Source organism: Leucoraja erinacea, chromosome 20 (assembly GCF_028641065.1).
Source record: "Leucoraja erinacea ecotype New England chromosome 20, Leri_hhj_1, whole genome shotgun sequence".
Lineage (NCBI taxonomy): Eukaryota > Metazoa > Chordata > Chondrichthyes > Rajiformes > Rajidae > Leucoraja > Leucoraja erinaceus.
In genome coordinates, this window is record NC_073396.1 from 34911687 (window position 1) to 34927358 (window position 15672).

The 15672-nt window shown below is 43.6% G+C and overlaps 1 protein-coding gene across 1 annotated transcript in view; it reads right to left on the reverse strand.

The window, feature by feature from the left end:
* snx29 (sorting nexin 29) overlaps positions 1 to 15672 on the reverse strand; it is a 695647-nt gene that overhangs the window by 204069 nt on the left and 475906 nt on the right. The window lies entirely within an intron of this gene.

A 15672-nucleotide genomic window follows, 5' to 3' on the forward strand; every position in this document is an offset into this window, starting at 1 on the left:
TCATTTACATGCCATTTACATCAGCGCACTCTATAAGCTGTCAGGTGCAATCACCTGAAATTCAGATGTGTTAATCAGGCACAGAATAAATCCTGATAATGGAAACGCACACGATATTTCTGCACCTGCCATTAACGTCACCATTTTATCCCTCGGCAGTTTAACAGCAGGCTAAGTCAGGAATTTTGCACCAACTTCATCACAATACAATATTGATAGATGGAGACAGTTTATAATTTAAAGCCACTTATAATAGTAAGATTAAACGAGAACTTACCAGTTTGAAGTTTGATCTGTATTTTATGAGGAGGAACGTTGAGGGAATACATGAAGAAGCCCGCCCACAGCGCATGCGTGTCATCCTTCAAAGCAGTGGTGTGAGGTCACAGATACCCAATATTGACCTAAAATTGCAAGATTACAAAGAGATACCAGCTCCAGATTTGACCCCTTGAGGGTGGGAGCGGAGGGCATGTATTCCCTCAACGCTCCTCCTCATAAAATACAGATCAAACTTCAAACTGGTAAGTTCTCGTTTAACCTTACTATTTTACTTCGGAGTCACGTGAGGGACTCCATGAAGATTTCAAAGCTCTGTGACCTCACGCCCTGGAAATCCGAGTCCATGCTTCACAACTGCCTTGGTAGTTTGGGAGAAATTGTTAATGATTTCAAAAACCAGAAACTTAATGCAAATTGTATAATGTAACAATAAATCATATTTATTAAATCAAATCATAACCCTTATTCCTCAGGGATAAATTATAACACGGAACTTAAAAGTTTCCCCGAAAACGTTTCTATACCACTAAGTGGTTTATTACAGAATCTTTCAAATGTCCTCTCCGACGACCATCCTGCCGTCCTGAGGATTTGGTCCATGGAGACCTCAAGGCGTTTTGCTGCGGATGTAGCTGCCGCCCTGGTGGAGTGAGATTTAAAAATATTAGTGTCCACTCCTGCCTTGTTTAAACCATATTTAATCCATCTAGAAATAGTCTGAGTAGACACCCTTTTATAAGGTTTCCTATAGCTGATTAACAGCCCCATTTCTTTGCCTCTAACGGCCTTAGTCCGTTCAATATACAATAAAATATGTGTCATTACACAGAGACGTTCGTCCTGAGGGTAAGCCAGAAATTCAAGGACTTGTCCTGCTGATCCTGGTCTGTTCTGTTTAACCAACTCCTGTATAACAAAGACCAACCGTCCTGCCATCTTAGAGAAACTATCCAGTCTCAACTTTTGCAGTGACTGGACCCTCTGTGCCGTAACCAACGCCATCAGCATAACCATTTTCCGAGTTAACATGTCCAGCGTCAATGCTGTGGCCGGCGACCAAGTTCTAAGCAAGTTGAGGACCACTCCTGCATCCCAGATCTGGGTATACCTAGGTTTCGGAGGTCTGGTGTTAAAGATTCCTCTCAACAATTTTATTACCAGTGGATGAGACCCCACTGACAGGTGATCTGATCCTTGCCACAAAAAGGTAGATAAAGCACTTCTCGCACTATTAATGGTGCTATACCCAAGTCCTTCGTAGTGCAGACTAGTGAGGAACTCTAGCACTGCCGGCACATTCTTATCCCTGTGGTCCAGATGATTATAACAACAGTAATTAATCCATTTTTTAATGTGAGATAAGTATTGTTTCTGAGTTGACTTTCTTTGGGCTACAGTAATCATATCCACCGTTCTACTGGATAGCCCCATGTCTTGTAGAGGTTCCTTCAAAGTCTACAAGCCAACAAATTAATATATTTATAATACGGATGGCTATCGTAGGTTACCGGATGCACCAGCAACTTATTACTATGTTTCAAGTGCATACATGGTTCCAAAACCATATCCTGTATCACCGAGAACCATGGTTGAGTAGGCCAATCAGGTACTATGAGAATCCCAGATGCCGAATCCTGTTGAATTTTTCTTAGTACCCGATTGATGAGGCAGAAAGGAGGAAATGCATATATGAACCATTTCCCCCAGTGCAGAGAAAAAGCGTCTGTAGCTTCTGCCCCAGGATCTGGTTCCCATGATACATACCTTGATAACTGGTGGTTTAACCTGGATGCAAAAAGATCAATATCCGGTCTTCCATACTTTTCTATGATTACCCCGAAGACCTTTTTATTCAACATCCATTCTGTATTTTCATTAAACTTTCGTGACCTGGCGTCCGCCACTGAATTTAGTACCCCTGGTAGGTACGTAGCCGATAACCAAATATCTCTTTGGATACACCATTGCCAAATTAAATTAGCCAACTTGTCACAAGATATTGATATATTTCCACCCATATGATTTATATATGCCACCACCGTGGTATTGTCTATCTGCAACCTAACATGCTGCTGGCTCATTCGTGAGCAAAAAGACTTAAGCCCATGAAATGCACTCAGCATTTCCAAATAATTTATACCCATGGTGTTTAGTAAGTTAGCTTCTTGAATATTCCATCTCCCTCCACAGCTGGAGATGGTATCCGTAGCACCCCAACCAATTGCACTGGCATCTGTTTGTAATACCATAGACGGGTTATCAATAACTATTGGTTTGGAGCCATACTTAACATTGTGTTCCCACCATTGTAGTTCTTTTATAGCGTCAATTGTTAGCTCCATTGGCCTATCAAAATGGCCTCTATTCTTTTTAAGTGCTCTAATTTTGTCTCTCTGTAAGTTTTGGTAATGTAATGGTCCAAATTGTATGGCAGGAAAAGTAGCCACAATCTTCCCAATCATCCTGGCTACCCGTCTAATGGATGGCTTAACAGTATTAATAAGCTCTAAACAATCACTTTGTATTTCTGTGGCTTTCCCTAGAGGTAAAGTCACTAGCATATCAATTGAGTTAATGGTGAACCCCAGGTAATCCATATTAGTTGATGGTGTTAAATTGGACTTAATTGGATGGATAATGAACCCCAGGTGTTGAAACAATTGCTTGGTGGCCTCCACTGCCTGACATGCCAATTCATAAGTTTTACCCACTATAAGGATATCATCCAAATATGCCATTACTCTATGCTTTTGTTGTCGCAGCAGTGCCAAAGCTGGTTTTAGAATTTTTGTAAACAACCTGGGCGCAGACGTAAGTCCATTTGGCAAAGCCTTATACTGCCAAAGCTGTCCCATCCAATTAAATTTCAAAAACCTCCTGTGTCTATATCTAATGGGTATTGTATAATAAGCATCCTTAAGGTCAATACTTGCCATAAAATAGCCTTTAGACACTAAATCTATAGCAGTGCTAAACGTATCCATTTTAAAATGAACATATTGCACAAAATCATTAAGTGTTGACAAATCAATAATAACTCGACAACCCCCATCTTTCTTATTCCTAATGAATATGTTGGATACAAACTCCTGTTTTTCAGGTTTGGTTTGTTCAATGACTCCTTGATTAAATAACCTTTTTATTTCTATGTGAGCTTTTGCTTGTTCTAATTTAGTAAGTATATATTTCCTGACCGGTGTATGTTGTACTGGAGGGTTATGTTCATGTATAAACTCTATGAGATATCCCTTAATACTGCTAAGGATAAATCTGTCCTGAGTTATACTGCACCATGCTTGCAAATGAAATTGCAATACCCCTCCAACCTCCGTGCTCCCTACAACTTTCGGAGCCGCAGATTCACCTACCTCCATGGTTATCGGTGACAATTTATTTATTTTCTTGGTTTGGTGCGCTGATGTGGAGGCCCTTGATGTTGGGTATACGATGGCTGCTGATGTACTGGCTTCCTCATTTTCCACTGCGGACGTCCCGGGCCAAACCCTAAAAAAGGACGCTGTTGCCGCTGTGGGCTCCTCTCTTTCCAATTCCTGGTGGTATTAAATTGGCCACCCTTTCTAGGACGCCCATAGGGTTGATACCTTCTACCTAGGTACCCCTTCGCTGCCCTTATCAGCCCCAAAGTCCTGGCCTCCTCATCCAACTCTTTGACCTGCTTAGATAAGTCTCCACCAAACAGAAGCGTTTGAGGTTTAATATCCCTCTCCTTGCACAAGACCGCGAATTTAGGGTCAAGTACCGGCTGAATAGCTTCCTTCCTTAAGTTATTCAATACAAACTGCACATTACACAGTAATGCTAATGCATCCTTCTGGTCGCTATTCATATCCACATTCTCAAAGGAACGGGCCAGAGCTGTGAGCCCCGCTGTGAGACTCTTGAGGGCGCTTTGGACCTTAAGATCCTGATTTCTGATACCGCCCCCCACATGCTTCCAAATACACTTGTTAACACTGGCTACATGCAGCGCATTACAATTCTTAGGTGGTAAATGCCTAGCCAATACTTCTGCCATCGTATTTGCCTGCAACTGGTGTGTAGACATGTATTCGATACTTGCAGCCATCCTTTCCTCGAGCTCCTTGCCGGTCTGCTGCTGCTGAAAATAGTGTCCCACCATATCCAGTAAATTATGCTCCCTCCCTTCAATGGGAGAAGCCGAATCCACCTCTTGCTCCGATTGTGAGCTCATCAGACTTTCAATATCCCCCTCAGAGGAGTCTGAGATATCTGGCAGCCCTTTAAGGGAACCTGCTGTTGGGCTTACATAGTGCCCACTGTGGCTATCTTGCCTCTCACGGAGCCTGCCACTCAGGACTATTTCGTCCAGCAGCCGCTCCAGCCGACTTTCGCGCTCTCGGGCGCTGGTCGATCGCGGGTGCTTACCGGGCCGCTCCAACCGACTTCCGTGCACTCGGGCACTAGTCGCTCGCGGTACCCGTTGCCGGTCCCCATGCCTTCCTGCACTGGTCGCTCCCGGCCGCTCCGTGCTATCCTGCCGCGCTTCCCGACCCCGGTACTGACGAGCACCTGTCTCCGGCGGCTGGACATCAATCCACTGATAGCGGCTTTCCAGCTCCGTAGGGCTGGCCGCTCCTGGCTGCTCCATATCCCGCAGCTGGTCCTCAGTTCCCCTGAACTGGTAAGGACTGTCTCCACCACCCGAATTAAGGTGATGGGACTTTCGTTTTGCCTTCCCGCCCGGTCTAGCAATCGATGTAGCCGGCGCGGGGCTCAAGTCGGGCATCACAGGTTCCTCCATGGATAACACCTGTGGCAACGGCTGCTGCTGCTGCCGGTCCCCGGCTCCTTCCCGACTCATTTGCTGCTTCCTCACCGACTTTCTTGTAGGCACTCTGTCCATTCCTAAAACAAGTTAGAAATGCAGAGTCACTTACCTGCCGTTCGTCGGCTTTTATTCTCCCATTCACGGGGACGTCCTCCCCAGGTGCGACTCGTTCATGCGTTGTTTGCGATATGACACGCATGCGCTGTGGGCGGGCTTCTTCATGGAGTCCCTCACGTGACTCCGAAGTAAAATTGATTGAAAGTACTCTGTTGAATTTTCTGGATCAGTTATTACATTGTCAAACCATTCTGATAATCCCTTTTCTCAAATCATTGTATTTGGGGGGAAAGTTGGCCCCATAATGGACAGCAGAGAGACTGCACTGTAGTTGCCTCAGGAACGATGTCTCCAAGGAGCCGGATATTGGTGATGAAATTGAACGTATTCTTCAATGCAATGGACGTCTTTAGCCATCAGAGGAAAAGATTGGCATGCCTCAAACATGGCACAAAGCTCTTGATGAGTGTTTTATTGTCATATGTCCCAGATAGAACAATGAAATTCTTACTTGCAACAACAAAATATGTAAACATGGTACACTGTAAACAATATAATATACGAGAGAAAAAAAGTTCCGCATATATCATACATATATATACACACATACTGTTTGTGGCACCATGTTGGAAGCACGCAGCTCTTGCTGAACTCTAGGATCCCTGCACTCCTGTGTGGTTCTGAGGTAGCTCATGAACTACCATGATTCTAAGTCTTGAAAATGCAGGCACATTAAATTACTTAAGAGATATTGTCAACACTATCTCTACAGAATCTTCCAAATCATTTGACAGGATAAATGAACGAAAGGAGTCCACTTGCAAACCAACATCCCAAATCTGAGGCCCAAATTACACTCCTATATCATTCATAAGCCTGATGCAGTGGCTTGCAAAAGTATTCATACCTCTTGAACTTTTCCCCATTTTGTCACGTTACAACCACAAACGTAAATGTATTTTATTGGGATTTTACGTGATAGATCAACACAAAGTGGCGCATAATTGTGAAGTGGAAGGAAAATGATACATGGTTTTCAAATTTTTTTACAAATAAAAAACTGAAAAGTGTGGCGTGCAAAAGTATTCAGCCCCCTTTACTCTGATACCCCTAAATAAAATCCAGTGCAACCAATTGCCTTCAGAAGTCACCTAATTAGTAAATAGAGTCCACTTGTGTGTAATCTAATCTCAGTATAAATACAGCTGTTCTGTGAAGGCCTCAGAGGTTTCTTAAAGAACATTAGTGAACAAACAGCGTCATGAAGCCCAAGGAACACACCAGACATGTCAGGGATAAAGTTGTGAAGAAGTTTAAAGCAGGGTTAGGTTATAAAAAAATATCCCAAGCTTTGAACATCTCACGGAGCACTGTTCAATCCATCATCCGAAAATGGAAAGAGTATGGTACAACTGCAAACCTACCAAGACATGGCCGTCCACCTAAACTGACAGGCCAGCATTGATCAGAGAAGCAGCCAAGAGGCCCATGGTAACTCTGGAGGAGCTGCAGAGATCCACAGCTCAGGTGGGAGAATCTGTCCACAGGACAACTATTCGTCGTGCACTCCACAAATCGGGCCTTTATGGAAGAGTGTCAAGAAGAAAGCCATTGTTGAAAAAAAGCCATAAGAAGTCCCGTTTGCAGTTTGCCACCAGCCATATGGGGGACACAGCAAACATGTGGAGGGAGGTGCTCTGGTCAGATGAGACCAAAATTGAAGTTTTTGGCCTAAATGCAAAACGCTATGTGTGGCGGAAAACTAACACCGCACATCACCCTGAACACACCATCCCCACTGTGAAACATGGTGGTGGCAGCATCATGCTGCGGGGATGCTTTTCTTCTGCAGGGACAGGGAAGCTGGTCAGAGTTGATGGGAAGATGAATGGAGCCAAATACAGGGCAATCTTGGAAGAAAACCTGTTAGAGTCTGCAAAAGACTTGAGACTGGGGCGGAGGTTCACCTTCCAGCAGGACAACTACCCTAAACATACAGCCAGAGCTACAATGGAATGGTTTAGATCAAAGCATATTCATGTGTTAGAATGGCCCAGTCAAAGTCCAGACCTAAATCCAATTGAGAATCTCTGGCAAGACTTGAAAATTGCTGTTCACAGACGCTCTCCATCCAATCTGACTGAGCTTGAGCTATTTTGCAAAGAAGAATGGGCATAAATGTCAGTCTCTAGATGTGCAAAGCTGGTAGAGACATACCGCAAAAGACTTGCAGCTGTAATTGCAGCGAAAGGTGGTTCTACAAAGTATTGACTCAGGGGGGCTGAATACTTTTGCACGCCACACTTTGTGTTGGTCTATCACATAAAATCCCAATAAAATACATTTATGTTTGTGGTTGTAACGTGACAAAATGTGGAAAAGTTCAAGGGGTATGAAAACTTTTGCAAGCCACTGTAGCTGATGCCCAAAACAAAATCCCTATTCCAACCTCAGTCACTGGAAAAAATTACCAAGTGCAGAGAAGAAATATTTTAAGGTTGTTTTCAAAGTTGCCTTTAAAAATGTTACATCTCTACCAACACATGGGAGTTCCTGGTCTATGTCTATTAACATTGAAAAGAAGCATTTGTGACATTACATATTACACCAAACATATTCCTTGAGATCACATAGATGCTCGGAGTACGCCGCCAAAAGTGTGCATCACCTTTCACGCTACCTACCTGCTTGCCCAACTTGTGTCAATTCTGTAGGTCCGACATCGACCGCATCACTACCTCAGAACCCAGAGAGGTAGAATTGAAACTCGGAGGACAGAGGATTAAGAGGATTAAGACAGAGGATTAGAGACACAGAAAGGAAAGTAAAGGAGGAAGAAAAAGAAGAAAAAGGCACAGCTGAAGATGAAAGAAGACAGCTGAAAACAAGGTAGCAACATAATAATATGGATCAATGAATTAAGCATGGTGAATGATCACATTGGGAATCAACAAACTGACTTTGATTCTGTATTTGTTGGATTAACAAACATTGCAGTGTTCAACGACATCATTTTGTAAAACTGCCAGTAACTTTAAAAGGTAGACAAAAATGCTGGAGAAACTCAGCGGATGAGGCAGCATCTATGGAAATAGGCAACGTTTCGGGTCGAGACCCTTCTTCAGACTGATGTAGGGTGGGGGCGGGAAGAAGAAAGGAAAAAAGAAAGGAATAGGAGGAGCCAGAGGGCTGAGCTGAGGGAGAGCTGAGAAGGGGAGGAGACAGCAAGGACTTCCTGAAATTAGAGAAGTCAATGTTCATACAACTGGGGTACAAACTGCCCAAGTGAAATATGAGGTGCTGCTCCTCCAATTTCCGTTGGTCCTCACTCCAATCATGACCAGGAGGCCCAGGCCAGAAAGGTCGGATTCGGAATGGGAGGGGGAGTTGAAGTGCTGGGCCACTGGGAGATCAGGTTGGTTATTGCGAACCGAGCGGAGGTGTTCGGCGAAGTGATCGCCAAGCGTACGCTTGGTCTCACCGAGACCAACTTTAAAATGTTTGCAGACATATATGTTTAACATAGATATTCCAAGACCATTGTTAATGATCCAGGTTTCTTTGCATGCGCTGTGTCGTTTGCAACCAAGGAAATTGGTGAAATTGAAAAAGAAAACAAGAAAATATCCTGAAAATGTTATAGTTGTTGAACGAGTTATTATGACCAAATCTATTTTACCATTCAGCAAAGTCTCTGGTCCTACAATACAAATTGACTGAAAGTACTGCAGGTGCTTGTCCAAGCTGGTCCAGCATCAAGCAGTACGAGGAGAGCCAACGCATGGAAAGACCACCACCAGCAGATTTCCCTTCAGATTACACCATCCTGATCTGGAAAGAAGCTGCGTCTACGTCTTCGGCCACGTCTAAATCCTAGACTCCCAACCAACAGCAGTCCATGAGTTCTGATGCAAGGACATCCATGATTCAAGGCAGCAGTTCACCATTTACCTTCTCATGGTTAATTAGGGATGGACAATAATTGCTTGGCAACAACATCCACATCATGACCATCAGGGGCGCCGGGGAGATGGCCAGCCCTGCCGGCAGTCTGTTCATTTTTTTCATCTTTTTCATTTTTAGCATCTGTTAAGAGTTTGTTTTAATGTAGTTGGTTTGTTTTGGGGGGGGGGGTGGGTGGGGGGGGGGGGGGGGGGGGGGGGGGGGGGGGGGGCGGGGATCTGGGAAAACTTTTTTTCAATTTCTTACCTTCCCGGAAATGTGATTGATTTTCGGATCACATTCTCAGGGCGCTGCGGCCTACCATCGATGGAGTTGGAAGCCTCCTCGGATTGTCGTGAGTCCCACCGTGGAGCGCGGACTTAACATCGGAGCGGATCCCTTGTCTGGGATCGCTCCCACCGCGGCCTGCGGACTTACCAGCAAGGGCGCACAGTCTCGGGAGAGGCGAGTCGGGAGCTCCAACGCCGCAGATAGTTCGACCAGCCCCAACGTGAGGTTTTATTGCCCGGCGCGGGGGAGTTACAACCCCCCGAGCAAATCGCCTCGACGCGGAGGACCCAAACGCCACCGGCTATGGGAGTTAAGACTGTCTCGTCAATGGAGGGCTCGAGGCCCCCGACCGAGGAAGAACAAAAGGAAGACCTTGAACTTTATTTCCCCTTCCATCACAGTGAAGAATGTGTAGGAGTCACTGTGGTGGATGTTCATGTTAAAATGTGTTTTTGAGTGTCTGTTGCTTTTAATTGTATGACTGACCTGGACAGTGAAATTCCTCGTATGTTGCAAAACATACTTGGCGAATAAAGTGTGATTCTGATTCTGATTCTGAAAGATGAACAAATATGTATTTTCGAATGCAATCGTTTTTAAAATAATAAATATACTCTTAAATATTATTTATGAAATTCCACCTTGGACCTTAATCTTATGTAGATATTAGTAAAATTATTTTGTCCTCAGAAAGACAGCACAAAACGTTAGCTGATGTTCTTCGTGCTTTGCTCTTCCCTGTTTGCTGTCCATGAGGATCTTTTTTTTAATTGGAGGCGCATCTGGCTTGATGACAAAAAGCAAAAAGCTGGAGCATCTCAGCGGCTCCAGCAGTGTGTTTTTTGTTCAAGATTCCAGCAGCTGCAGTCTCTTGTAGCTCCAGCTTGATGGCATGGCTGCTGAAGGATTCCCAGGAGCGGCTTGAACTGATACTGACAGCAACAATCATTAAAAAGAAGGAAATCACTTTATCTTTGTGAACAGTGTTATTTGAAGTTATGGCAAGCAATGTCGTTTCAATCCCATGTGTAGAATCCAGCCAAATAATGTTTTGTTCTAAATTTAAATTCAATCGTCTATTGTAAAGGGCTTCAACGCATGTATAACGAAACAAGTATAATGTGTGCTTCATTTTTTAATCACCATTCAATCTACTTATGCTGACAGTATTTTACATCTGATCATGAATGATTGACAGAACTCACTTCAAAGGGATGCTCAGTGCTTTGCAAAACATATATATAAATTTGCAAACAATTCTTGAGCCAAATATCCACATGTAACAGCTTTTTTGTATTCCTGTACTTTATTCCTTGATGAACCATCTCTTATGTTTTGATTTTCATGACTTATGTGTGTTATACTCTTTCAAAATTGCAACTATTGAAGATAAGTAGATGTCTCACTTTTCAAACAGGAATTACAAGGATCCAAAGAAGAGGTCAGATTATTGGCCTTTGGCATTTGTCAACTCAATTGCTTCACTCTTGCTTTGCCGGTGATTGAATTTTCCAGGAATACATGAATCCTGGGTAGGACAACCTAGCACAACAAGGCATACAAAGACATAACATTGCAACTAAAAAATCAGTTTTCTAAAGTGCGAATTGTACTTCTTTTTAAGTATATATTTAAAAACATTAACACAGGGGCAGCATGGCGTTGCAGCGGTAGAGTCGCTGCCTTACACGCCAGAGACCCGGGTTCGATCCTGACTACGGGTGCTGTCTGTACGGAGCTTGGACAGTCTTCCCGTGACCTGTATTGGTTTTCTCCGGGAACTGCAGTTTCCTTCCACAAAGATGTACAGGTTTGTAGGTTAATTGGCTTGGTAAAATTGTAAATTGTTCCTAGCGTGTGTAGGTTTGTGTTAATGTGCGGGGATCGCTAGTCAGCACAGACTCGGTGGACCTAACGGCCTGTTTCCGCACTGTATCTCTAAACTAAACTAACAACACAAGTACTAACAATGTTGTCCTGACATCCACCTTTGGTGAAAACAAGTTTAGCAGGCTGTGTAACTGACAGGAACATGGTGGAAAAGTATTGATGGCTTCGCAATTTGGCGAAAAAGGGTATATATCATCTGTCAAATGTTTCATTTACCCTATTATTAATCTTTTTTGTTCAAATAATATTTCATATTAGTGAGATTATAGATATCTTAAATATAAAAGCATAAAATGAAAAATTCAGTGTTACATTAAGGCTAATAAACCAGTGAATTGTGGCATTGTCATTTTTTGATTGGTGATAAGAGATTATAGAAACAAATTAATGAAGAAATAATACCTCGTGGAATATAAAATAACTGTCCAGTGCAAGCCCCACTGTGTAACATCAGTGACAATTCTCAAACCATCTACAGTTTGTAAAATTGATGCAGAGATTTATAAAGATAAATGCTCAAGTAAAACAGTGCATCAACTTTGTGGACAGAAAATGCGCAGTAGTAGAAGTAGTTAAATAATTTATACATGAGTAAACGAGCTTTAATTAAAGAATGAATAGAATAGAAGAATGCCAAGCTAACAGATTAATCAGTCACCATGTTATGTTGTCATTAGTATTTTCTAGCTAAATAGTATCTTTTGAAGTTGCCAAATGGAAGAAATTAATCATTATCACAACTATTTCTAAGAATTGAAATCTCAAAAATGTGATATTTAGGAGCTGAATCTGTTGCTCTTAGGAATGGGATACATTGTTTAAAGATAGACACAAAATGCTGGAGTAACTCAGTGGGACAGGCAGTATCTCTGAAGAGAAGGAATGGATGACGTTTCGGGTTGAGACACTTCAGACTGATGAGGTTTAAAGGTGACTATCTAATGGGCCTGTCCCACTTAGGCCACTGCAGGAGACTATGCAGTCGCCACATGCTTGCGGGTGGTTGCCGGGAAGTTGCCTTCATGGTCGTGAGGAGTTCCCGCATTCTGGGAACTTGTCGCGGCCTCTTTATGGTCGCCGCTAATTTTCCAACATGTTGTAAAATTAGCGGCGACTAGAATGAAGCCGCCATGGAGAGTAGCGAGGATTCTCGTGTCGTCGGTGGGTTGCCAGGAGGTCAAAGGTTCTTGTAGTGTGTAGCCGGTGCTGACTGGTGAATTTCATTGGGAGAAAAAAAACGTAAGCAGTAGTTTTCAGAACCAAGGATAACTGACTGGTAATGTTAAATGTCCGCCGAGCTTCACAGCCGTGTATCTCTGGCTTCTGAAAAGTTGTCTCCACTCCGTCGCCCCCCTCTATCCCCCTCTTTTAACTGACTCACTGTACACTGTGCTTTTTAGCTTCTTAATTACAGCTCCAACTTTCCTGTTCATCGTGGTGTGTGTCTACATCACATTGGTTTTGCAACGTGCAAATTTCACTCAGACAGCGCTCCCCCGCTTGCCCTGTCCCCCGCCTGCATAACTGGCTGGTGAAGGAAGCGATGTGTGTGTGTGTGTGTGTGTGTGTTCCACTGACAGTTGCCGTTCCAGTTGCCAGATTTTCAGGCTGAAAAATCACCTAAGTGGGACAGGCCCATAAGTTTAGTTTTAGTTTAGTTGAGAGATACAGCGCACAAACAGGCCTTTCGGCCCAGCGAGTCCACGCCAACCAGCAATCCCCACACACTTACAATATCCGAACACGAGGGGCAATTTACAATTATAGCAAGCCAATTAACCTACAAACCTGTACGTCTTTGGAGCGGGGGAGGAAACCGGAGCACCCAGGGAAAACACACACAGGTCACGGGGAGAACGTACAAACACCTTACAGACAGCACCCATAGTCAGGATCGAACCCGGGTCTCTGGTGCTGTTAGGCAGCAACTCTATACCGCTACGACACTGTGCGAATAAATGTATTCTAATTTTTTATTTGCATCTCCCCTCATTAGAATGATGGCAGCTGCTCTCTCACCGGATAGAGGTCTTTAAAATGATGAGAGGGATAGACAGAGTTGATGTGGATCAGCTTTTCTCCTTGAGAATAGGGAAATTCAAACAAGAGGACATGACTTCAGAATTAAGGGACAGAAGTTTAGGGGTAACATGAGGGGAAACTTCTTTACTCAGAGAGTGGTAGCGGTGTGGAATGAGCTTACAGTGGAAGTGGTGGAGGCAGGTTCGTTGGTATCATTTAAAAATAAATTGGATAGGCATATGGATGAGAAGGGAATGGAGGGTTATGGTATGAGTTCAGGCAGGTGGGACTAAGGGAAAAAAAGTTGTTCGGCACGGACTTGTAGGGCCGAGATGGCCTGTTTCCGTGCTGTAATTGTTATAAGGTTATATGGTTATATGGAAGTGGCGACGCTGCCCAAGCAGCAGCGGCTCGCCTGCAGTCCGCCTGTCTTTTTCTTTTTTTTGTTTTCTTGTGTCTTGTTTGACGTATGTTTTAGATTATTTTTAGTTGTGTACGTGTGGGGGGCAGGGGAAACTTGTTTTAGTCTCTTCCTTCGGGGGAATGCGACCTTTTTTTTGTCATATCTCCATCTCCATCTCCGTCTCCGTCTGCGCTGAGGCCTAATCGCGGAGCTGGCGGCCTCCAACTGGGACCGACCTCGAGGCTCCGGAGGCAGAGCCAGGACTCATCATCACAGAGCCAGGACTCACCTTTGGACCCTCGGAGGTTTTGGCTGCGGGCCCTGTGGACGACAACATTGCAGGTCCCAGGTTGGTGACTGTTTCTCCAGAGCTCCTGCAACAACAGCTTCGCCTGCTGGACTGGAGGGTGGCAGCTTCATCCAGCCCGGGCCGCGGAGTTTGAACCGGCCAGTTCACGGAGCTCAGATTTGGCCGCGGGACTTACCATCGCCCGGCAGGGGGGCCAACATCGAAAGCCTGGATTGCCTCAATGCAGAGGGAGAACAAGGAGGGAAGAGACAAGGACTTTAAGACTTTGGCCTTCCATCACAGTGAGGAGGTGCCTGGTAGACTCACTGTGGTGGATGTTAAATTGTGTTCATTGTGTGTTCTGTTATTTTATTCTCTGTCATGACTGCAAAGGCACGTAATTTCGTTCAAACCAAAAGTTTGAATGACAATAAAGGATACTTTACTTTACTTTAATGACTACTCAAGCTTCAGAATAAACATGGTTACGTTTGCACATGTCTCTCCTCCCAGTTACTCCAACACCACAAAGGGAACGTGAGCCATTAGTGCTAAAAATTACTGAAAATAAATCAGTCAGCAGCATAATTGCGGAACACAACTTACACGGGAACAAACAAATAGTTCAGAACACATTCTTGAAAGGTATATCTAATTCTGTTATGTAGATACCAATGGATCAAAATGCTTTGCATTAAATGTCCTGTTTAAAAAAAAAAAAAAAAAAATGTCCTGTTTAACAACATGATTGATTGATTTGATAAAAACAGCATGGAAACAGGCCGTTTGGCCCACCGAGTCTCACTAGTTCTATGTTATCTCATTTATTACACCCATTTGTCTTTGGGATATGCGAGGAAACGAGGGTACCCGCAGGAAACCCACGCGACCACAGAGAGAACCATGCAAACTCCACACAGACGGCACCCAAGATCAGGACTGGACCATGTCTCTGGTGCTGTGAGGCAGCAGCTCTACCAGCTATGCCACTGTGCCGCCAACATGAATGATTGGAAAGTCTTATCCTTGCACCAGGAGGACCTAGCTGATAAGGAGGGTATTATACAATATTGCCCAAGAAACTTTGAAGATTTCAAAGTAACTCGGAAAATGTTAAATATCCCAAACTTAACGAGATTCTTTATATCTGCTACTTCTTCACTTGCATTTACACTTATTTTCATCCTAATTCATTCTGCTAATTTTCTTATCGAGATGTCAATGTCCATGCATTCCTGCATTGTAAGCGAAGGTACAGTTTTGGGGAGTCATGGTTCACAAAGCAACATCATACACATTAGAGGTGGCCAGGGTGATAGGAAGTTATATTTGAAGATGTACAGAGGCTACACGACACAGAGCATCCGCTGTTCCGAAAGCTCGGATGGTCAATGAAATCAAGGTCGGAAAGATGTGAATATGATTTCTGACTACACAAAGTAAATTTGAACAATTTTCCTTTTGGTCATCTATTCAAAAAAATTGAATTCATAATAGGATGGATTTTTTGTGCAATGTGAAATGTAATGACCCAAATAGCTTTTGCTAAATTCACTGTCACCAAATGAAATGCACTCACAAATTACAACATTCAGGATTCAGATTGCAGCTATATTTAAGCAGCAGAAAGAAGACGAGAAAGAAAGTCTTTCGGGAAACATAATTGCGTAATGAAAGAACATTTTG